Source organism: Xenopus tropicalis, chromosome 9 (genome assembly GCF_000004195.4).
Source record: "Xenopus tropicalis strain Nigerian chromosome 9, UCB_Xtro_10.0, whole genome shotgun sequence".
Lineage (NCBI taxonomy): Eukaryota > Metazoa > Chordata > Amphibia > Anura > Pipidae > Xenopus > Xenopus tropicalis.
Genome location: NC_030685.2, coordinates 82,618,117 through 82,641,823, shown reverse-complemented (window position 1 = coordinate 82,641,823; position 23,707 = coordinate 82,618,117). Strand labels below are relative to the sequence as shown.

General features: G+C 46.2%; 1 protein-coding gene across 2 annotated transcripts in view; it reads right to left on the bottom strand.

The window, feature by feature from the left end:
* Nucleotides 1–23,707, bottom strand: part of wnt6 (Wnt family member 6) — a 53,174-nt gene that overhangs the window by 18,484 nt on the left and 10,983 nt on the right. The gene's annotated exons all lie outside the window — the stretch shown is intronic.

Genomic DNA, 23,707 nt, shown 5'->3' with positions numbered 1-23,707 from the left:
TATCTATCTATCTATCTATCTGTACTGCTGCACACCTATGCAATAGAACAGGTACTGTCCCAACTATAGATATAATTTGGGATCATCCTGCCGCAGGCAGGCTGGACTGGCAATCTGTGGGTTGTGGCAAATGCCAGAGGGGCTGCTGTAAGGTGCCATAGACAGTCACTATTTATTGGGCTGGGGGGGCTGTTTGTGCCTCTGGGTACTGGGAATGCCAGGGGGGCTGTAAGGTGCCACAGACAGTCACTATTTATTGGGCTGGGGGGGGCTGTTTGTGCCTCTGGGTACTGGGAATGCCAGGGGGGCTGTAAGGTGCCACAGACAGTCACTATTTATTGGGCTGGGGGGGCTGTTTGTGCCTCTGGGTACTGGGAATGCCAGGGGGGCTGTAAGGTGCCACAGACAGTCACTATTTATTGGGCTGGGGGGGGCTGTTTGTGCTCTGGGTACTGGGAATGCCAGGGGGGCTGTAAGGTGCCACAGACAGTCACTATTTATTGGGCTGGGGGGGCTGTTTGTGCCTCTGGGTACTGGGAATGCCAGGGGGGCTGTAAGGTGCCACAGACAGTCACTATTTATTGGGCTGGGGGGCTGTTTGTGCCTCTGGGTACTGGGAATGCCGGGGGGGCTGTAAGGTGCCACAGACAGTCACTATTTATTGGGCTGGGGGGGGGCTGTTTGTGCCTCTGGGTACTGGGAATGCCAGGGGGCTGTAAGGTGCCACAGACAGTCACTATTTATTGGGCTGGGGGGGCTGTTTGTGCCTCTGGGTACTGGGAATGCCAGGGGGGCTGTAAGGTGCCACAGACAGTCACTATTTATTGGGTTGGGGGGGCTGTTTGTGCCTCTGGGTACTGGGAATGCCAGGGGGGCTGTAAGGTGCCACAGACAGTCACTATTTATTGGGCTGGGGGGGGCTGTTTGTGCCTCTGGGTACTGGGAATGCCAGGGGGGCTGTAAGGTGCCACAGACAGTCACTATTTATTGGGCTGGGGGGCTGTTTGTGCCTCTGGGTACTGGGAATGCCAGGGGGGGGGCTGTAAGGTGCCACAGACAGTCACTATTTATTGGGCTGGGGGGGCTGTTTGTGCCTCTGGGTACTGGGAATGCCAGGGGGGCTGTAAGGTGCCACAGACACTCACTATTTATTGGGCTGGGGGGGCTGTTTGTGCCTCTGGGTACTGGGAATGCCAGGGGGGCTGTAAGGTGCCACAGACAGTCACTATTTATTGGGCTGGGGGGCTGTTTGTGCCTCTGGGTACTGGGAATGCCAGGGGGGGGGCTGTAAGGTGCCACAGACAGTCACTATTTATTGGGCTGGGGGGCTGTTTGTGCCTCTGGGTACTGGGAATGCCAGGGGGGGGCTGTAAGGTGCCACAGACAGTCACTATTTATTGGGCTGGGGGGGCTGTTTGTGCCTCTGGGTACTGGGAATGCCAGGGGGGCTGTAAGGTGCCACAGACACTCACTATTTATTGGGCTGGGGGGGCTGTTTGTGCCTCTGGGTACTGGGAATGCCAGGGGGGGGGCTGTAAGGTGCCACAGACAGTCACTATTTATTGGGCTGGGGGGGGCTGTTTGTGCCTCTGGGTACTGGGAATGCCAGAGGGGCTGTAAGGTGCCACAGACAGTCACTATTTATTGGGCTGGGGGGCTGTTTGTGCCTCTGGGTACTGGGAATGCCAGGGGGGGGCTGTAAGGTGCCACAGACACTCACTATTTATTGGGCTGGGGGGCTGTTTGTGCCTCTGGGTACTGGAATGCCGGGGGGGGGCTATAAGGTGCCACAGACAGTCACTATTTATTGGGCTGGGGGGCTGTTTGTGCCTCTGGGTACTGGGAATGCCAGGGGGGCTGTAAGATGCCACAGACAGTGACTATTTATTGGGCTGGGGGGGGGCTGTTTGTGCCTCTGGGTACTGGGAATGCCAGGGGGGCTGTAAGGTGCCACAGACAGTCACTATTTATTGGGCTGGGGGGGGGCTGTTTGTGCCTCTGGGAACTGGGAATGCCAGGGGGGCTGTAAGATGCCACAGACAGTGACTATTTATTGGGCTGGGGGGGGGCTGTTTGTGCCTCTGGGTACTGGGAATGCCAGGGGGGCTGTAAGGTGCCACAGACAGTCACTATTTATTGGGCTGGGGGGGCTGTTTGTGCCTCTGGGTACTGGGAATGCCAGGGGGGCTGTAAGATGCCACAGACAGTCACTATTTATTGGGCTGGGGGGGGGGGGCTGTTTGTGCCTCTGGGTACTGGGAATGCCAGGGGGGCTGTAAGATGCCACAGACAGTCACTATTTATTGGGCTGGGGGGGGGGCTGTTTGTGCCTCTGGGTACTGGGAATGCCAGGGGGGCTGTAAGATGCCACAGACAGTCACTATTTATTGGGCTGGGGGGGCTGTTTGTGCCTCTGGGTACTGGGAATGCCAGGGGGCTGTAAGGTGCCACAGACAGTCACTATTTATTGGGCTGGGGGGGGGGGCTGTTTGTGCCTCTGGGTACTGGGAATGCCAGGGGGGCTGTAAGGTGCCACAGACAGTCACTATTTATTGGTCAGTTAGGGGGCTGTTTGTGCCTCTGGGTACTGGGAATGCCAGGGGGGCTGCTGTAAGATGCCATAGGCAGTCACTATTTATTGGGCTGGGGGGGCTGTTTGTGCCTCTGGGTACTGGGAATGCCAGGGGGGCTGTAAGGTGCCACAGACAGTCACTATTTATTGGGCTGGGGGGGCTGTTTGGGTATGTTATAGAATGGCCAGTTCTAAGCAACATTTCAATTGGTCTTCATTATTTATTTGTTATAGTTTTTAAATTATTTGCCTTCTTCTTCAGTCTCTTTCCAACTTTCAAATGGGGGTCACTGACCCCGGCAGCCAAAAAAAAAACTATTGCTCTGTGAGGCTACAATTTCAATGTTATTATTACTTTTTATTACTTTCTGTTTAGATCGTCTCCTATAAATGTATTAGTCTCTCATTTAAACCGCTCCATGGTCACTAAGGTAATTTGGACCCTAGCAACCAGAAGATAACTGCTGAAATGCCAAACTGAAGAAAAAGTTAAATTATTAAAAAAAACGCAAATGGTCTCAGAATCACTCTCTACAGCATACTAAAAGTCAACTCAAATGTGAACAACCCCTTTAAAAATCTCATTGAAGCGATGGCTGCATTGGCTCGTTGAAGGTGGCTCTAGGGCCCAATGATTGGATCAGTCTGATGTCGGCCACCTTGTGTTTGGCATATTGGGGAAAGATCTGCCCACTGGGGACCTCACCAAATGAAAGGATCTTTCAATGTATGACCAGTATTAGTCCTACCTACCCGTGGGCTGATTGGTCAGATACCACGTCCTATCTACCCGTGGGCTGATTGGTCAGATACCACGTCCTACCTACCCGTGGGCTGATTGGTCAGATACCACGTCCTACCTACCCGTGGGCTGATTGGTCAGATACCACGTCCTATCTACCCGTGGGCTGATTGGTCAGATACCACGTCCTACCTACCCGTGGGCTGATTGGTCAGATACCACGTCCTACCTACCCGTGGGCTGATTGGTCAGATACCACGTCCTACCTACCCGTGGGCTGATTGGTCAGATACCACGTCCTACCTACCCGTGGGCTGATTGGTCAGATACCACGTCCTACCTACCCGTGGGCTGATTGGTCAGATACCACGTCCTACCTACCCGTGGGCTGATTGGTCAGATACCACGTCCTACCTACCCGTGGGCTGATTGGTCAGATACCACAGAGGGTCAGCGACTATTCCCACCCAATCAACTAGAGAGCTCATCTGCTATGTGGGTGCAAGAGGCACAGTTACAATCTATAGTAACACACATTGGCCTCCCAAAGACACATTGGAATGAATATTGGTTTTCAGACCCACAGTACTGAAGCCATTACATTAGCGCACTAGTCGAGCCTACCCAAGGCTCCAACAGCCAGCAGCGCTGCACAATGGAACCATATTCTCTCTACCTGCAACATCTGAAATATTCCTTTATGTCTCACCCTCCACCCTCCTCTATTCTTTGTCTTAGCTGCTTGTCACCTTTTCTTCTACAAAAATGTGAACAAATTGCCTGATCCCCGAGGCGCCCGCTGAAGATGACTGCTCCTGACAGACAAGCCGAGAGGGGAGTGAAGTGTTAAGCAGATACCATCTTGACCCACTCCGGTGCAGCCGCTGCGCCTTTAACCCAATCAGTGACTGGAGAGAGATTGAAATCTGAGGCCAGGTTCATTGCTAGAAAGGAATTTCTCTAATTCACGCCAGGGGCACCGCAGGGTGTTAACTCAAGCACCTTATTTTTCTCTGCGTCTGCACCTTCCGGCCCGTGTTTGTATCCATCAGCCGCTAGAATCCTGTGTAACTTCTCACTCTCATTTACTCTTATTTTTTAGATATTTCATTCAATTATGAAAAGAAGAGCTCTTCTTCATTTACAAACGGAGGAGCCAACTGTACTAGTGCAGTTACCCATAGCAACTAACCATTACCACTCAGTTTTCCACCCGGAAACCTGATATCCAGAAAGCCTGTTTCCCATAGACTCCATTTTAATCAAATAATTCAGATTTTTACTTTTCTCTGTAAAAATAAAAGCATGCTTTGTATTTGATCCCAACTAAGATATAATTACCCCTTATTGGGGCAGAACAGCCCTATTGGGTTTATTTAATGGTTAAATGATTCCCTTTTCTCTGTAATAATAAAACAGTACCTGTACTTGATCCCAACTAAGATATAATTACCCCTTATTGGGGCAGAACAGCCCTATTGGGTTTATTTCATGGTTAAATGATTCCCTTTTCTCTGTAATAATAAAACAGTACCTGTACTTGATCCCAACTAAGATATAATTACCCCTTATTGGGGGCAGAACAGCCCTATTGGGTTTATTTAATGGTTAAATGATTCCCTTTTCTCTGTAATAATAAAACAGTACCTGTACTTGATCCCAACTAAGATATAATTACCCCTTACTGGATGCAAAATAATCCTATTGGGTTTAATTAATATTTTATTGATTTTTTAGTAGACTTAAGGTATGGAGATCCAAATTATGGAAAGACCCCTTATCCGGAATACCCTTGGTCCCGAGCATTCTGGATAACGGGTCCTATACCTGTACTCAATATATTCTCATCAAATAATTATATAATTGGCTCACATTGTCCAGCTATTTGAGTCTGCTCGTTGGGCCAGGTTACCAGTCTTGCTTAGAACAACTTTTCCAGAAAAGGCCTGTTTTGCCACAGATGTGGATTTATATGTGTGCCGTGGGATTTTCCCCCACCCTCGGGGCACCAGAGTTATACTACATGTTCTGGACCGAGGATTCCGTTTCAAACTGACTGCAGGAAAACATTCAGGTAACATTGCCCTGCGGGGAGCAAAACACCCACATACTGGGGCTCGGGGAAGAGAAATGGAACAGGTAGGAGTCAGTATGGAAACCACTTGCTCGGCGCAGGATTTAGTGCTTGGGCAGGGGGAACATCAGGCCCATCATGGCTGACATTGTGCCATACAGTCTGACCTGTGACCCCATGTGTAGCTACGGCTATACTCAGCTATACACATGGTGGGTTTAGGGTATCCCCAGAGTAATCCCCTGTGCCTTCCAAAGGGCTCTCTTTAAAGGTGGCCACACACGGTATGATCCGCTTGTTTGGAGAGGTCGCCAAGTGAGTGGATCTTCTCCTGATATGCCCACCTGTAGGTGGGAGATATCGGGCTAATACTGTCGTTTTGCCCTAGAGCCAAACAATCGAATTAAAGCAGCAGGCATAGGCACCATCGGTTCGGGGACTGTATCAATGAGCTAATGTAGTCCTTCATTTGACAGAAAAATCAAACCTGCCCGATGGAGAGCTGGCCAATTTCAGGCCAGATGACGGTCAGGAGGCCCGATAGTGGTGCCCCTACACGGGCAGATAAGCTGCCCAATCAGTCTAAAGCACCAACATCAGTAGCTGAAATCAGCCCGCGTATGGGCACCTGAACACTTTTAGCTACTTGCCTCTGGTATTAAACCCCTTGCCCCTTGTTACAAAGAGTTGAAAAAAGACCAAAGTCCATCAAGTTCAAGCCTTCCAAGTAAACCCCATTGCACACACACAGACCCCCACCTCTCTGTACACTGAGCCCCAAACTGATACTGAGCAAATGGCTGCACCGGGGGGATGTGTTGGGTTGGTGATTGCGCTCATTTTAGTGCAGTTACCAAAAAAATAGGACTGAATTATTTGCAGCAGGAGAAAATTGTTATGCCAAGGGAGCAGCACGCAGCTAAACCATTAAGTACATATGTAAGAAAAGTGAAAAGGGGTCACTCTTGAGTATCCAGTGCAGTTTTAGTGCCTGTAGGAAGTCAGGTCAGTTTCCCTTTAAAGCTCTAGTTGTACTAATAATCCCCTTTGTACTAAATTAACCTCTTTTTAATCTGCCCTATCCACTGAACACAGTTTGGTTTCCAAAATCCGAATGAAAATATTGTTGCATTTGTCTCCATTATCCTCTCTGCAACTGAATCCAGGCAAGGAATCCCCGTCTCTACACTTCCCTTCGGTGCCTCTGACCTCTAAACGGTTAATTAGGCCAAAAATTTTTGGGATTTTTTTTTAAAGAAACAGTTTGACAGGATTGCAGCGTATGTCCTGCAGGCACTTCCCAGGAGACCACCTGTAAGAAAGTAATCCCACCTTCAGGGATATTAGCCACCATGGGGGGGGGGGGGTAGTCCCACCGACTCAGCGTAATGTGATCAGTGCCACCTACGTTACTAAGTGTCACCCAATAGCACCCACATAATAACATTTACTGCCCTCAGAAGCCCAAATTGCTCTATACAAATACATAGAAACACAATGGTGATGTAGGAACTTTTTGCTTACATTAATCCCATGTTCCCTAAAACAAAATCATTATTTTTGATTCGTTTGAAATAAACTGGAAAAAAAAAGACCTGAAATGAAAAAGAAAGTTTAAAAGCAACTATTTTGGATAAGTTTGGCTTATAGCAGGACTTCTGGCCTGATTTAGTCAAATTCTGAATCACTAATAAAGAGCAATTGGTTGGTTTTTTTTGGTATTTGCTCATCTACAGCTTAGAAGTTAACTGGGGTCTGGTTGCCAAGATCCTTTGCCCTAGCAACCAGGCAAAAGTTAATGAGGGTCTGACTAAACAGATACATAATTATTAAATCATTTTACATCCAGTCTAGTTTGTGAGGCTACTAAAAAAAAATACCATACTTGTGGATTTTGACTAAAAGGTTCCTCAACAGCCAGTGGGGGGCAGCGCAATATGGAGACCAGCTACAATGCCGTTTGGAGATTGGGCAGTCTGAGGTTTGGGTCCCTATGGGACTGGGTAGCAAGGGGTTACAGTGATTATACAAAGCCCATAGCCAGAAGGAGAATAAATGCGGGAAAGTCCCGTGCCAAAGATAAAGTGCTCCCGCTATATTAAAAACAATTTATTTTCTGGAGTTGGTTCCACTTCCTCTGAACTTGCTCTTTGTTCTGGATACAGGCTAATAACCGCCTGGCAGCTTAACCCCTACAGTCCCAGGCAGGATGAGAAGAATAGAAGCACAGCCACAGGCCAGAGAGATACCATAAAACTATGGCAGCATAGGGATTCCCCTGTACTAAGCACAATTCAGCAGGAACAGCCCCCTAAGTTTGCTCATAGCCTGTACAGAGAGATACCATAAAACTATGGCACATAGGGATTCCCCTGTACTAAGCACAATTCAGCAGGAACAGCCCCCTAAGTTTGCTCATAGCCTGTACAGAGAGATACCATAAAACTATGGCACATAGGGATTCCCCTGTACTAAGCACAATTCAGCAGGAACAGCCCCCTAAGTTTGCTCATAGCCTGTACAGAGAGATACCATAAAACTATGGCCCATAGGGATTCCCCTGTACTAAGCACAATTCAGCAGGAACAGCCCCCTAAGTTTGCTCATAGCCTGTACAGAGAGATACCATAAAACTATGGCACATAGGGATTCCCCTGTACTAAGCACAATTCAGCAGGAACAGCCCCCTAAGTTTGCTCATAGCCTGTACAGAGAGATACCATAAAACTATGGCACATAGGGATTCCCCTGTACTAAGCACAATTCAGCAGGAACAGCCCCCTAAGTTTGCCCATAGCCTGTACAGAGAGATACCATAAAACTATGGCACATAGGGATTCCCCTCTACTAAGCACAATTCAGCAGGAACAGCCCCCTAAGTTTGCCCATAGCCTGTACAGAGAGATACCATACAACTATGGCACATAGGGATTCCCCTCTACTAAGCACAATTCAGCAGGAACAGCCCCCTAAGTTTGCCCATAGCCTGTACAGAGAGATACCATACAACTATGGCACATAGGGATTCCCCTCTACTAAGCACAATTCAGCAGGAACAGCCCCCTAAGTTTGCTCATAGCCTGTACAGAGAGATACCATAAAACTATGGCAGCATAAGGATTCCCCTGTACTAAGCACAATTCAGCAGGAACAGCCCCCTAAGTTTGCTCATAGCCTGTACAGAGAGATACCATAAACTGATGCCAGTACCAGTATTTGCTCAGCATACAAGAGTTCAGGAATTTGGGGCTGCAGGCAGAATCAGGAAAAGTAGAAAGCTGAAGATGCACCTGTATTTCCAATCTTGCCCTACTGTCCCCATCTTGCCCTACTGTCTCCATCTTGCCCTGCTGTCTCCATCTTGTCCTACTGTCCCCATCTTGCCCTACTGTCCCCATCTTGCCCTACTGTCCCCATCTTGCCCTACTGTCCCCATCTTGCCCTACTGTCCCCATCTTGTCCTACTGTCCCCATCTTGCCCTACTGTCCCCATCTTGCCCTACTGTCCCCATCTTGCCCTACTGTCCCCATCTAGCCCTACTGTCCCCATCTTGCCCTGCTGTCTCCCTCTTGCCCTAATGTCTCCACACTGACCTTCTGTTGTCTCCTTGACTCACTGTATCCATCTTGAGTTAATGTCAAGGTGTTGCCTTCCTGCCCTACTGCACCTACCTGCAAGGTAAATATTACTGCTCTATGGAGCCCTAGGCAGTGCCCCCTCTATGTGCCCCCCTTTATACAGTTCTGTAATGGAGGTTCATGCCCCTATTGCCGGGCGGTACGTCAGTGTAACAGTGAGACAGCCTGGAGTTACCAACACAAGGGAATACACACTCCTATGCACCCATGTAAGCTTGTGTCCCTTCACTGATGTATGAATTCCCATTAATGACTTTTAATACTTTCCCAATCAGGGTGTCGGTTACTAGCAGTGGGTGCTGTGGGTCCTGTATGTTACACGTGCCAGTGACCAGGATGCCAGTGTGTCTTGCCCCCCTGTGTATTCTCCCTTTCCTTGTTTGGCCCCCGCAGGGCAGGGAGCAAAGTGCATGAAATGAGCGGAGCCCTCCATGACTCTAACCTTACATTTGGCTACAAATACAACACTGCTGCCTGTATTCATGAGGGGCAGGCAGGGGGCACATAGGGGCCCTATGGAGGTTGGTAAGGAGGGCTTGCTTTGTGCCGCTTGTGTTGCACAAGTTCAGAGCTGAGCCAGAAGGTGCCCCCCTTAGTGCTCTTGCGCTGGCATCCGGGGGGGTCTGTAAATGAGTCCCTTGTGCTCTAAAGGTCTCCATACACGTTAAGATTCACTCGCTTGGCGATCTTGCCAGGATCAGGATCTTCACCCAATATCCCCACCTACGGGTGGGCGATATCGGGGAACTAATTCGATAGTTTGGCCCTGGGGTCAAAATTACGAATTATCTTGGCGGCAATGGGGCAGTCGGTTCGGGGACCCTATCAACGAGCCGATGGGGTCACCGATCCGACTGAATTTTCTAACCTGCCCGATCGAGATCTGCCCAATTTCAGGCCAGATATCGGTCGGGCAGGCCCCTCATTTCTGCCCCTACGGGACCTTAAAGCTTGCACCTAGCGGCACCCACAAAAGTGTACATGAGTATGAATGCTGCAGTACGTTACTGGAGATACTAAGGTTATAATGGTACTGGCAATTTACTGACAGATGAGCTCGGTTGGCTAGTGGTTGGCCAAATCATAACAATCTAATTGTTCAGTTTGGGGCGACCAACGCAGGGCTGAATGCACCCCCTTACCCAACTGAATGTTTCTATCAGTATCTGATCAAGTCCCGGGCCAGTCAGGGTCAATATCGGGGTACAGCTAAAAGGCCATTTTCCTTTGTGCCCCTGGTATTGGTAGAACTAAAGCTTGTTGGCTTTGCACACGTGCCCTTACAAATGTGCCCAAGCGTTAAATTACCCGTGCCCCCTGCTGGGCACCATGCCCACCGCAGAACAAATGCATCTGGTGTTCTGTAAAACCCGGACTTGCGGCACCACAGAGATCCAAGGGCCACGTTATACTCACAGCAGCGCTCAGGTTAAAGGGGAACTTCAGTTCTGTAGAACTTCCCAATACACACGGAGCATTTTGCTATTGAAAACAACTGATTCACATATAGATTGTAAGCTCTACAGGGCAGGGACCTCCATCCTCTTGTGTCTTTGACTCTTAACTTGTTGCAACTGTATTTATCTTGTATCTATCTGTATTTATTGTTATACTTTGTATTTATCTATTATTATCTTAATAACCCCCTGTTTGTATTAATGTATTCTACTGTACAGCGCTGGGTTCATAAGTAGCACTTTATAAATATATAGATATACATACATACATACTATAGGTTGGGTTACTATAGGCCAGTAGTTACCCAACAAGAAGTAGAACACACCTACATGCACACAAATTGCTACAGACACAAATAGGTACAGGTGTGGGATGTACTGGGCATAATCCTGTTATCCAGAAAGATCCAAAATATGGCACTGCCATTTCTCATATACTTTAGGGGGGTGTCTGTGTTGCCTGCCAGTAGTTCTGGCCCTGCTGAAGGCGGTGGGATCTGTACGACATTATGTGCCCCCCCATTAATGCTTGCGTGTTTGCCAGCCCGTGTTGGTATGTGCAGCGTATCCTGTACACGTGTGAGCTGGAAATGTATTTATGCACTTGTGTGTGCAAAGTGAGCGGGGGGAGAGCAGGAACAGCTGCCAACTTCTCCCTTCCTACCATAGCTCTGGGTCTGTCTAAGCTTGTTCTCCCTGCCACAATTTTAGGAACCATCCAAAATCTATAATTATCATGACAAGCCTGTCTCAACGCCTCCCTATCCGAGCCCTTCCACCCCTGTAATCAGGGATTAACCCCTTGTGTAGAACAGGTGTGTGAGGGGCCGGTCGTGCACTTCCTACCTGGCTCCGCGAGACTGGCATCGGCTTGTGTAGCATCAGCGCCAACTGCCCCCCCATCAACTGCCCCTAATTACAGTATAATTGCACTAATAGCAACATAATAGCACCACCAATATCTGAGCAAATCTGCCCACTGTGGCAATTAGTTGCCATCTTTTCCTTCGCTTCTAGTTCTTCCCCCCGACCAATTACATAGAAGTATTTCAGTCATATAAAGACCAAACATCAGTTCTATATCAGTTCTATAGTGTGGTAAATTAACTTTTCCCTGGATACCCCTGGAACTATAGCAGGGTGACTGTTACCCCAATGTTTCTATATATCTGTAACCTTGTTATGGGCTAAGGGGGCCCAGCCTGAAGGCCAGTTAGGGGGGGATTTGGGGTGAGTGCTTATTTGTGCCCTGGGTACCCCTGGAACTATAGCAGGGTGACTGTTACCCCAATGTTTCTATATATCTGTAACCTTGTTATGGGCTAAGGGGGCCCAGCCTGAAGGCCAGTTAGGGGGGGATTTGGGGTGAGTGCTTATTTGTGCCCTGGGTACCCCTGGAACTATAGCGGGGTGACTGTTACCCCAATGTTTCTATATATCTGTAACCTTGTTATGGGCTAAGGGGGCCCAGCCTGAAGGCCAGTTAGGGGGGATTTGGGGTGAGAGCTTATTTGTGCCCTGGGTACCCCTGGAACTATAGCGGGGTGACTGTTACCCCAATGTTTCTATATATCTGTAACCTTGTTATGGGCTAAGGGGGCCCAGCCTGAAGGCCAGTTAGGGGGGGATTTGGGGTGAGAGCTTATTTGTGCCCTGGGTACCCCTGGAACTATAGCGGGGTGACTGTTACCCCAATGTTTCTATATATCTGTAACCTTGTTATGGGCTAAGGGGGCCCAGCCTGAAGGCCAGTTAGGGGGGGATTTGGGGTGAGTGCTTATTTGTGCCCTGGGTACCCCTGGAACTATAGCGGGGTGACTGTTACCCCAATGTTTCTATATATCTGTAACCTTGTTATGGGCTAAGGGGGTCCAGCCTGAAGGCCAGTTAGGGGGGGATTTGGGGTGAGTGCTTATTTGTGCCCTGGGTACCCCTGGAACTATAGCGGGGTGACTGTTACCCCAATGTTTCTATATATCTGTAACCTTGTTATGGGCTAAGGGGGCCCAGCCTGAAGGCCAGTTAGGGGGGGATTTGGGGTGAGTGCTTATTTGTGCCCTGGGTACCCCTGGAACTATAGCGGGGTGACTGTTACCCCAATGTTTCTATATATCTGTAACCTTGTTATGGGCTAAGGGGGCCCAGCCTGAAGGCCAGTTAGGGGGGGATTTGGGGTGAGTGCTTATTTTCGCCCGGGGTACCCCTGGAGAGGATTATTTTTGTTATAGTATTTAGTTACTTTACTCATTTATAGCTGGATAACTGCTGATACTGATCAATAGATTCTGCATTCTCTCAGTAGGTGGAGCACGTAACTCCCAATGATCCTGATTTTTGCCAGACCTAGAAGGGTTTCCACAGACCCTACAATGGAAGGGCCTTATTGCAAAATGGATTTTGGGCAGATAAGAGGAGAGTTAAAGTACGGTGAAAATAAGCTGGGGAGAAAGCACCTCCTGGGCCTCGAGTCTAATGCTTTACTGGTTTGTTCTGCCTCAGTTATTGTCAACGTCACTCCCATATCTAAATTTGCCAGAGATCTCTGTTGGCGGCAGTGTCAGAAATATAAGCCACACCTCTTGAGCTCCTCCCACTTTCTCAAAACCGCCACCCCCTTTTTATTCCCATGCCTTTGACTGTTCTGCTTATATAGTCGGAGGGCAGTTGGAAGGTAGAGTTGATTTGCACATTTTGGGAAGAGTTTTTACATTTGCCGCGCACCTCGCCAGGTTTCTAGGGGTACCAGTATCACCCCGCTAGCCATTACATTGGGCCTTTGGGCTAGGTGCTGTGAGTAAAGGCTTCTGTGCGTGCACACTAGGAGTCAGCTATAGTGCGTTTCGCTGGAAGCCATGTTGGTAGGTACACGCCTTCGGCAAAGCGTGCGCTAATTCGAACAGACATGTTGTTTTGCCGATACCTGCCTACCGTGTGGGGATTTCCACACATGAGAGAGGGCTCCGCTGCTTAGTTACTGTGTAAATGTTACAGCTATGTGGAGGTATCCAGTTCCACAGATTAAAGAAATGCTATTTTCTCCTAAGGACAGCTACATAGTAGCTCAGGTTGAACAACAACATTCATTGCGTTCAGCTTCATGCTCAACTAGCGGAGAAATTCCATCCTCAACGGGTCTCGATGTTTTTTCTCATTGGCTAGAATGGCCAACCATTACTGAGGGGCCTGCGGTATCTGTCACTACAAGAGCTTGTTCCCAAAGTCATGTTTCCAACTGTAAAGACCCATCAACATTTTCTGTTCAAGGATGCTGGGAGTTGTAGATAAAGACAGCTACAAATGTGACTCCCAATGATCATGCCACACAGGTACAATGTACAGACAGGGACATCTTGTTAGTTATCCACATTCCTGCCCCACGATGTATCATAGAATTGGCCTGGTAATGTTGGAACTGGCCTTGTGTTGTAACAATGGGGCATTGGGGGATGTAGTATAGAACTGGTTGTTGGTTATGTGCTATAAAAATGGGTTGTGTGGTATAAAAATGGGTTTTGTGGTATAAAAATGGGTTGTGTGGTATGGCAGTGGGCTGTGTGGTATAAAAATGGGTTGTGTGGTATAAAAATGGGTTATGTGGTAGGGCAGTGGGCTGTGTGTTATAAAAATGGGTTGTGTGGTATAAAAATGGGTTGTGTGGTACGGCAGTGGGCTGTGTGGTACGGCAATGGGTTGTGTGGTACGGCAATGGGTTGTGTGGTAGGGCAATGGGTTGTGTGGTAGGGCAATGGGCTGTGTGGTAGGGCAATGGGTTGTGTGGTAGGGCAATGGGCTGTGTGGTAGGGCAATGGGCCATGTAGTTAATGGTGTCCCATATGGTCTAGCAATAAGTGGGGGTATAGAAAGGCTTTATGTGGAATAGTAGTAGGTCATGTGACATGGCAGTGGATCATACAGTATAGCAATGGTACTGCTCATGATGAACAAAGCAGAGGTTCATTATAGAAAATGAATAAATATAGTAGCCCTTCTTAGGCGGGGGCTATATAGTGGGGGTTTCTGGCCAGTGAATACATTCATGACTAAAGACCTCCTTCATTATACATTATTCCCGTTAATGCAACCTGTTAGCCAGCCGACCCAATCTCATAGCCAAACTAACAGAACCTCCATTCTTTATCCTCTAGTAGAGCCACCTTCTCCCCCTTTCATTCCTCGCTGCCCCCCGAATTAACCCGATCCATACATTTACCCTTCTCACCTTTCCCTTTAAACCATAGTGCCCCTGGCAGCGGCACCAGCGTGGCACTAAATAAATCATTGTGGGATCGGAGCCATCTCAAACGTTACGATGAGCCTTTATTCGCCGAGGGTGGGGGCACAGCGAGGGGGCGGGGGGCACGAGATGGAGCCAGGATATGCAGATAGATCACTTGGATAATAAATTGTGTACAATTGCAGGTTCTTACTAGAACAACTCTACTTAGGAAGGTTGGCTTAAATTCTTAATAGATTTAAAGAGTTCAAGTTTCGACACATACCTGTTACAATGCTCGGATACCTTTCATGACCCAGGCAATGAAACCCCGCTATTTTCCTTCCGCCGGCCCTGCGCGCTCGCCGCAACTCTGCCGGGACTTGAAATCACTATTGCAAAAAATATAGCCGTCCCCTGGCTTCTGATCTGGGGATTCGAACATGGCGGACTGGATGGTAACATGGGATTTAATGGCACTTAAGGGGACACTGTCAGAATAGTAAATACATTGGGCTTTAGGCTTCTGCTACATTGTTTCAAAAGTCAGAACCACTAGTGCAGAGAGTAAAAGCAGCCAAACAAACCCCTTGCCCAGATCTGTGCCTAGAGAAATGCCCCAAGAGATGCGGAGCTAAGGGGAGCCCAGGCCTGTCAATGTAATTATATTCTAGTGGGAGTGTCTGTAACAAGGGGTGTGGCCTAGGCAGACGGGGGCGTGGACTGGGTGCAACAGGGTCAAGACCAAAATAACCTGGATTTATAATATATCTGTCTGTGGGAGCCCCTGGTCACATTTCTGCATGCTTCATGCTTATTAATGGCCACTAGGGGCGCTGGTGTCACTCATGTCACCAAGACTTTTTAGCTTCTCTGCACGAGTCAGCTTCCAGCAGAGTGAATTGGCGCAAATAAATGGAGAAGGACGTTTCTGGGCACTCAGTAAGCCCCTATACCGATGCCAGGTGCCCATTTCACTCCCTTCTGTGAGTCCATCCCATGATCCTGTTTGCTGTCTCTAAGATCCAATTGTTCTAGCAGTTTCCAAGATATGTGGGTGGCAGAAATGACATCACTAAGCACCCATCCCATTCTGTGTCTCCTCAATGCAAATGTTTTTTATTTTATTTTCTTCCTTTGTTCTCCTATTTCCACATTCATCTCCCCTTCTCTCACTCCTTTCTACTCTTTACACTTATCTCTACATTTTCTATATTGCTCTTTGCTCCCCATTGCTCCCCAGTGCTTCTTCCCATTTCACATTCAGTTCACATCTATTTTTATGCTCTATCCTTCTATAATTCTTCTCTTCTCTCCCATTCTCTCACCTTCACTCCTATTTTTCCATCCCCTACAGACCCTCTTAGGTTTTCTCCTTTCTCTTGTTTTCTTTATTCCCAGGAGCGTATTTAGCCTCCATGCTGCCCTGAGATGGCCGGAGTGACCCCGCACCTTCCCACCTGAATACTCTCTGCACTCTCGCTGCACTCTCGCTGCTCCTCTCCACTTTGTTCTCTCCTTCCCCTCCTACTACTCATCTCTAACCTGGTTACTCTGCTTTATCTACTTTGACCTACTCCACTTACTTCTATTCTGCTTTTATCTTCAGCTCCTCTCCTCATCTCTCCTCCTCTCCTCTCTGCCAGTTCATATCCCTTTTCTGCCTTTACTTTCTCTTTTCAGGTTTTGCTTTCTTTCCTTCTCACCTCGGGTTGGGGTTGTATTGGTGTGTCAGAGCACCGGAGGATCCCAGTGAGCCCAGGCCCTAGTGGGTGCCAGCCATTGACTATTCCCATCAACTCCTTATTCCCTCCATAATCCTATACCTAGAACATTTAGCTCTATGTACATCTCATTGTCACCCATGGATGTCCCGTTCTCTGGTGCACATACAAGGCCCATTCAGACACTGCTTGTCCTGTTTGCTTGTACTCTTTTACCCCCTTAACTTTTCTATTGTATGCGCCCCTTTTCTTTGTCTTCCCCACTCTCTCTTTTCCCTTTTTCCCCCTTTTCCTGCTCTAGCACCAACTACAGCTGCTTTTATTAGACACAGTGGTGCCTTTAAAAATTCCCCGGCTGTGCTTGGAAATAGCACCAAGGGAGATAACAAAGCTCAGAGCGGCACTGGCCAGGAAATAAAGAGTTTGTACAAATTAGGAAGTTATTTACATTTACAACATCTCAGAGCCTCCCTTCATATCATTGTATTCAGCTGACTGAAGGGTTAAGTCACTCCCAGCACATTACTTTTCCTACAATTGCAAAGAGACTTGGGGCACAGGCTATTGGGCGATGTCTCCTAGTGCCCATAGTTGGCAGTGTCGCTGTGACTAGGAACCTGCACTTCCAATGGGAATAAACAAACATACACAGACTGATATGGCTCAGGCCTGGGATTGAGCAGTGTTTGTTCCCTTAGTTGCAGCATTTCTACTGATCTTGCTTGGTTGGATGCGCAGCTCTAGCCTGAGTAGGTTCAGATGCTACAGCACCGATGATTTACGTTTTGTGAGCAATTTGCCCTAGGGCCTGTCATATCTACACTTTATTTAAATAAAGGTTTCAATAAAATTCTCTTCACAATCACCAAAACATACGGTAAAGAAAGTGCTGATAAAAGAAAGTTCAACTATTAAATAAGCAGAGAATCTCTTCTTTGGAAAAATGTACTAAAGTAGACAATTCCCTGCCTGCCGATGGGGAGTTGTATTACTTACTCTTACTTATAAATGTGGATTTAATGAAGAAATCTCCCCAAAGTGCTAAATACCCTGTCCCATACAGCCCCAAGTTACAATAAGTATATAAGTACAGGTATGGGACCTGTTATTCAGAATACTCAGGGTTTTCCAGATATGGGGCTTTTATGTAATTTGGAACAACATAACTTAAGTCTAAATCATTTTAAAACATGAAAAAAACCCAATAGGGCTGTTCTGCCCCAATAAGGGGTAATTATATCTTAGTTGGGATCAAGTACAGGTACTGTTTTATTATTACAGAGAAAAGGGAATCATTTAACCATTAAATAAACCCAATAGGGCTGTTCTGCCCCCAATAAGGGGTAATTATATCTTAGTTGGGATCAAGTACAGGTACTGTTTTATTATTACAGAGAAAAGGGAATCATTTAACCATTAAATAAACCCAATAGGGCTGTTCTGCCCCCAATAAGGGGTAATTATATCTTAGTTGGGATCAAGTACAGGTACTGTTTTATTATTACAAAGAAAAGGGAATCATTTAAAAATGTGAATTATTTTCTTAACATAGACAGTATGGGAGATGGCCTTCCTGTAAGTCAGGGCTTTCTGGATAACTGGTTTTCGGATAATGGATCCCATACCTGTAAAGGAAAGTGCAATAACCCTCCTTGTGGCCCAGTGGTCCCTTGTAGTGTGGTGCCAGTTGCTACAAGGTTGAACCCAGTCAGTTTTTACTCCAATACATATGGCAGGCACTTACAGATCCCACGAGCCGGGAAAAGTAGATAAAATCAAGGAAGCTTTATTATAGGCAATTAAAGTTTACTACATAATAGCCCACCATAGCCGTTTTAAGCAACCTGCTGGCTACCAATCAAAAAGCTGATAAGTATCCTTGGAGAGGCAACAGTAGATGGGTATAGAGTACCGAGTGGAATGACACAGCTTTACCCAATCCCAACAGAGAACCAACACAGAGATACTGGAGACATTACAGTCCAACTTAAATCCAGGATTCCTTTCAGCATTCAACAAAGATTCCCAAAAATAATGGATTTGGAGCATCCCTATTAAAAAGTAAACCCTCATCAAGAACTGCCATATGCCAATGATATATCATTAATGTATAAGTATAACCAACCTTCCTACAGATAACCTGTCCCACTGGGCTGTTCTTCACATCTGTATCCAGTATCCAATAATACACACAAATACACAGTTGCAATATTATTGTGTAACCTTCTTCAGGTTTAGGGTATAGGGTTCCTTAAAGGGATACTGCCTGATTTTTATGGGGTACTTTTTATTTCTAAATGACACTGTTACACAGCAAATAATTCCCTCTGCCATTTAACCTTTTATTCTTGAACCAACAAATGTATTTGTAGCTGTAATATTGGTGTGTAGGCGCCATCTCAGTGCATTGTGCCTGAGTCTGAGCTTTCAGAAGGAGCCAGCGCTACACATTAGAACTGCTTTCAGCTAACCTATTGTTTCTCCTACTCCCATGTAACTGGAGGAGTCCCAAGCCGGACTTGGATTACTTACTATTGAGTGCTATTCTGATACCTACTGGGAGCTGCTATCTTGCTCCCTTCCCATTGTTCTGCTGATCGGCTGCTGGGGGTGAGGGGGGGGGGATATCACTCCAACTTGCAGCGCAGCAGTAAAGTGAGACTGAAGTTTATCAGAGCACAGGTCACATGGCTGTGGCACCCTGGGAAATGAAGACTATGGCTAGCCCCATGGGAAAAACAGATTACAATGCAGGATTCTGCTGGAGAAGCTCTATTAACTGATGGGTTTTGTAACAAACATGTTTTCCCACGACAGTATTGCTTTAAAAGCATTTTATTATAGGGTCTTCTAGCTACACTGCCCTACAGGGTACTTAATGATATCTGCCCCAGCGCCTGGTTCTAAGGACATGGCCAATACCCCTCACTGTTTGCCAGCCTATACCCACAGTGCCACATTATCGCTGCCATACAGTGCCTGCCTGCGTGTAGAAGCCATTCCTTATAGGCACCTTCCTTTCTAATGATTGACAATATTAAACACAGATTATTTCCTGTAACTGTCCATACATGTTAGATCTAATCTGCCGCTATGACAGTATATCTGCGGAATCACTTAAGGATAGCATAAGCAAACAACTGCTTTGGCTGCCGGTGCAAAAACAATACGTAGATGCTCGAAATTAGCAGAGATTTGCCTCTTGTGTTCTCCTGCCATTGGAAGCCGCCATTTTACTTGCCCTGAATGCACCAATGAATACACTGCGCTTTTGCTACGTTCCAGCAAACACACAGCTTTTACCAGTGCAGGGCAATAGCACTTAATATATTAATTACTTTGAAATTGTTTCCTTTTTTGGTGTTACTGTTCCTTTAAAGCGGCGGCATTCCGAGTTCCCTGAGCTGAGTAATATCATTCAGCCACGTGCCTTTATATTTATATCAGGGATACTTATAGGGAATGAGCACCCATAAACTGTTTTTGCCTAAAGAAAGCAAACCAATATATATTTATAGAAAAATGCAAAAACTGGCTTTAAACTGCGCCGCCCCTTTAAGGGATGATTTAAGCTCCTCTGCATCAGGCACTTAACCAATAATTCCCACATTCCATTCCTATTATACAGCAATAGCTGTACCCTTTCCTATTTGTAATTACTATTTCTTATTCCCTTCAGCTACGTGTGTTCATTCCTATGTTAATAAGGTAATTTATACCGCTGCTTCTCTGCTAGATTAAACATAAAACACTTAGGACTAAATTCCATAAATAGTGAAAAAGTATATTGCGACATTTTATGTCATAAACCTCAGCAGGGACGTATAGTTGCATCCCTGGCCCCCAGCAAAATATATTCCTAGCCCCCCACTACCAGCTGTATAAAGCACGGGTACCATCTGGATTTGTTCAGCCAATAAGAGAAGGGGGTTTATTATCAGGAATGAGCCCCAATTATTAATTATAAGCAGGAACAACCCACAGGGAACTGGCTCCCCTGCCCATTTAAAGGAGAAGTAAGCATTTTCAGGGAGGAGTTAGGGATAATATTATATACCTAAATGTCCCATTTTAATTACTCCACAGTAGATTATGGGGTGAATTTGTGATGGAAGGAATGTGTAGAATTTTTCATTTGCCATATGTGCCAATTATAGCTTATCCAATCATTTTGCACCAGGGCCAGTGATCTGATCACATGGAGTTCCTACCAAGCCTTTCTGATATATATCAAACCATTGGGTCCTTCTTTACTTTACTATCCCAGATACCACCCTCTGTGGCACTTCCTTATATGCCCCAATGGGGGGTACAGGAGCCTTCTTATATCACATAGCACCCTAACCCACCTACAGGATCTGATGCTGGGCTCCCACTATTCAGCCTTGTTGAAACACTAATTAAAGGGAGGCTCATATCCCCTTTACACAAAGGTACAATAGGGTAACATACAAAAAAAAGATGCTGCTTTAGGAGTAGATATATTTCCGATATACATTCATTAATCATAATCAGGTTATTTGTAAATGTAATTGCTATTGAACACTGCATCTGTCTGTTTATATTCTCTGCTGTGCTGTTTCTGCAGCAGAATGTATATTGGGAAGTTACTTCACCAGGCAGTACCGTTATTTGCTTTATATCCCCTTTAATAAGATATAGGAGGCCATAGTGAGTAAGTTTGGTTTCCCCACAGGCTGCCGGATGGTGTGTTTGGCTCCCAGAGACCCGCGAGAGTCGATTCACATGATACTGTAGGAGGGGAATACACACACATAGCTGCATGTATATGGCCCAATACTCCTATCATCGGGGGCTCATCTCATACAGATACTCATTGCTTCCAACTGGAGATACATAAACCACTGAAATTCATGGGAAATGGGAAACACTGACTTTTTTTTGACAAATAACAGATTTCAAAACTGTTTTCCTGGGAAATATCATTGGGAGGAGGATGGTTTCCAGAGAACTTATGGGTGTAGGTTTTATATTATTCAGCAATTAATACATCACAGTATCTATTCACTCCCACTCCCATCCCATCTAGATACGATAGATAGATAGATAGATAGATAGATAGATAGATAGATAGATAGAGAGTTAGACAGATAGACAGACAGACAGATGATAGATAGATAGATAGATAGATAGATAGACAGATAGATAGACAGAGAGAGAGTTAGACAGACAGACAGAGAGAGTTAGACAGACAGAGAGTTAGACAGATGACAGAGAGATAGATAGAGAGTTAGACAGACAGAGTTAGACAGATGACAGAGAGATAGAGAGTTAGACAGATGACAGAGATAGATAGACAGACAGAGAGTTAGACAGAGAGATCGATGATAGAGAGACAGAGAGTTAGATGACAGAGAGATAGATGATAGAGAGACAGAGAGTTAGATGACAGAGAGATAGATGATAGAGAGACAGAGAGTTAGACAGATGACAGAGAGATAGATAGAGAGTTAGACAGACAGAGTTAGACAGAGAGATAGAGAGTTAGACAGATGACAGAGAGATAGATAGACAGACAGAGAGTTAGACAGAGAGATAGATGATAGATCGATGATAGAGAGACAGAGAGTTAGATGACAGAGAGATAGATGATAGAGAGACAGAGAGTTAGACAGATGACAGAGAGATAGATAGATAGATAGACAGACAGAGAGATAGATAGATGATAGAGAGAGAGCGAGAGAGACAGACCTGAGTGCACAATACAATGGTGCAATAATGAGCAAGATAAGCAGCACCTGTGCAGGGAGGTTTGCAAAAGTCTCATGTTCCCACTGCTTTGCCCCCACTGTAGCTGCCAGCCCCCCAGACTTTGCTTGGGGCAGGGGTGCAATTTTTAACCCCCAAAACACACCATCCAGTGGAATATATCCTTATATTCATCACTGTCTGACATCAGAGAATGGGAGATATAAGCTCCTACTCTTCTGTGCCTTCATGCCGGGGATTGGCCGGGAATGCCTTTAGCACTATCCCAGCCAAGTGCTGCCAGAGCGCTGACTGAATAAAAGCTAAGATAAGAGCTCAGACAGAAATGAATATAAATAAAAAATAGAAGGAAAATAATAGAATACTTATTATTCTTGTAATTATTATTTCTTGGAATGGAAGGCATTTTTTACTCCAATTAGTAGCACCATTATTTGTACATTGAAAGGTAAGGATTCATATACTGCCTTGTGCCTTTATATGGGGGGCACAGAACCCCTCAGTGACTGCTAATATCCTTATCATTTACAGTAGGGGGTACATTATCCCTTATAATACATGAGTGATACTCAGAGTTCCCTGTATAACTCAGCCTGCAGCCTTGTGCCTTTATATGGGCACAGAACCCCTCAGTGACTGCTAATATCCTTATCATTTACAGTAGGGGGTACATTATCCCTTATAATACATGAGTGATACTCAGAGTTCCCCGTATAACTCAGCCTGCAGCCTTGTGCCTTTATATGGGCACAGAACCCCTCAGTGACTGCTAATATCCTTATCATTTACAGTAGGGGGTACATTATCCCTTATAATACATGAGTGATACTCAGAGTTCCCTGTATAACTCAGCCTGCAGCCTTGTGCCTTTATATGGGCACAGAACCCCTCAGTGACTGCTAATATCCTTATCATTTACAGTAGGGGGTACATTATCCCTTATAATACATGAGTGATACTCAGAGTTCCCTGTATAACTCAGCCTGCAGCCTTGTGCCTTTATATGGGCACAGAACCCCTCAGTGACTGCTAATATCCTTATCATTTACAGTAGGGGGTACATTATCCCTTATAATACATGAGTGATACTCAGAGTTCCCTGTATAACTCAGCCTGCAGCCTTGTGCCTTTATATGGGGGCACAGAACCCCTCAGTGACTGCTAATATCCTTATCATTTACAGTAGGGGGTACATTATCCCTTATAATACATGAGTGATACTCAGAGTTCCCTGTATAACTCAGCCTGCAGCCTTGTGCCTTTATATGGGCACAGAACCCCTCAGTGACTGCTAATATCCTTATCATTTACAGTAGGGGGTACATTATCCCTTATAATACATGAGTGATACTCAGAGTTCCCTGTATAACTCAGCCTGCAGCCTTGTGCCTTTATATGGTCACAGAACCCCTCAGTGACTGCTAATATCCTTATCATTTACAGTAGGGGGTACATTATCCCTTATAATACATGAGTGATACTCAGAGTTCCCTGTATAACTCAGCCTGCAGCCTTGTGCCTTTATATGGGCACAGAACCCCTCAGTGACTGCTAAT